This window comes from Echinops telfairi, unplaced genomic scaffold (assembly GCF_000313985.2).
Source record: "Echinops telfairi isolate 266 unplaced genomic scaffold, ASM31398v2 ScPeMD7_7420;HRSCAF=8458, whole genome shotgun sequence".
Classification (NCBI taxonomy): Eukaryota; Metazoa; Chordata; class Mammalia; order Afrosoricida; family Tenrecidae; genus Echinops; species Echinops telfairi.
In genome coordinates, this window is record NW_022111320.1 from 51,568,873 (window position 1) to 51,570,772 (window position 1,900).

Sequence of the window (1,900 nt, forward strand, 5' to 3'; positions counted from 1 at the left end):
TTTTTTTTTGGGGGGACTCTGAGTTTAAAACCATCTGTCAAACAAAACACACAACTGTCATTGCTGCCCAGCCCCCCGCCATTGGGCAGACACAGTGGATGGGAACTGTTTGAAGTGAAAATATGAACATTATTTAATAACTGATCTTCTGTAATAAACCATTTGAAAATATTTTACAAGGAATCACACACACTATATTTTACAAAGTTTCTTGTCTTTTTTTGTTGCTGTTGTTTTTTCGGACTTGTCTGTACAAAAGAGAACAAAAAAAGGGGGGAGGGCAGAAAAAAAGGAAATGATCCCCCAGCCCCCCAAAGATTCCTCTGCGCCCAAGGTGAAGGGGCAGCTAGGTCAGGTGGGCTATGAGCAAGATCAGGCCCAGCTGGGGGTTGGACAGCTATCTGATGGGGATTGTTTTGTCTGTTTTTTAAACTTAAAATATATTATTTTTTCTGTATATGTTTCTTTAATTTTTATATTCTCCATTGAGCACCTGACTACACTACAGTTACACACACTCCCCCACAGGACATGGCTGGAAACCAGGCTGGACACCCCACCCTGGCACCAGCAGCGGGCATGGACCATACACACACACACACTGAGAAATCCACAAGCAATGTGACATTAATTAATGGGGCCATTAATTAATGCATCACCCTCCCCCCTCCTCCCAGTCCACCTGAGCCCCTGGCCACACACCCTGCTCTGTCTCCCACTGACCCCAGATGGAATGTCTTTGGAGGAAATGACCAAATGAATAACATGAAGACGTGTGCAGGCCCATCCTCTGTGTGTGTGTGTGTGTGTGTGTGTGTGTGTGTGTGAGGGTGTGTTTGGCCTCCTGAGAGCAGGGAGACTTATGTGCAGGAGTAGGAATGGGACAGGGAGTGGACACAGGCCTGAGCGTGCAGGGCCGGATTGAGGGTGGTGTGGCCAAGTCACCCCTGCTAAGGCAAAGGGTGATGTCTGGTGGGGGTTCCTCTGCCAAGGGGTGCAGGCAGTAGCATGTGGGCCCAGGGGGGACCCTGACACTAGTGAGAAATGGTTACAATGAGCACCTGGTGAGATGGGGGCACTTGGGGGACACTGGCAGCCAGAGGTGGGCCAGAGCACTCTCTTCCCTGGTCCCGGCATTTGGCACTGTGTGACATTCAGCTTTGGGGATAGGGACAGAGGGTCAGCTGGGCTGCAGTTCAGGTTAGCGGCAGATGATGAGCAGGAGATGGAGCATAAGGTGCCAGCACTCCCACTGATCCCTTCCCCCGTGTAAGGCTTTGTGAGCCCCACCCACCCCATCATGTGTGTGTGAGTGTATGTGTGTGCCGAGTACACACTCCGGGGTATGTCTAAAGTTCAATTTCTGCCTTCAGGGCACCAGAGTTGTATCTGACCTGGTGTCAAGGTGTCACTAGAAGGACTTAGGAGAGGGGAGGTGGCTCTAGGCCTGAGAGGGGCAGGTACCTTTAGTCAGGGGTGGGAGGGTGGTTGGCCCTCCCAGGACCTCTCCCTGCCAAGACTGAATCAGAGGCTCTCCCTCCTCCAGGTTCCTCTGGGAACCAGGGGGTGTGCAGGCCTCAGAAGGCGGCCTCCCCATCCTATCCTGCCCTCCTCGATTGCCCAGGGGTAAGGCGGGCAGCAGGGCCAGGCGAGAGGAGGCTGGCTGGGGCAGAGGGCGCCCCAGGGCCCGGTGGGCAGTGGAGGGCCTGGTTTGTACCAGCACGTGTGATGCGATCCCTGTCCCAGGCCTCGGGGCTGGGGTCTAAGTGGGAATGAAGGGGCCGGGGACACTGACTGACAGCTCAGTGGTGGGACGCGGCGTGGGGATCAGAGACCAGCGGCGCCCTCCTCTGGGAGCCCACCCCCACCCCCAGGCGCAGACGCTAGGGCCTGGCGCGTC

General features: G+C 54.7%; 1 protein-coding gene across 1 annotated transcript in view; it reads right to left on the reverse strand.

Annotated features, from left to right (window-relative positions):
- CACNA2D2 (calcium voltage-gated channel auxiliary subunit alpha2delta 2) overlaps positions 1-1,900 on the reverse strand; it is a 117,681-nt gene that overhangs the window by 4,168 nt on the left and 111,613 nt on the right. The window lies entirely within an intron of this gene.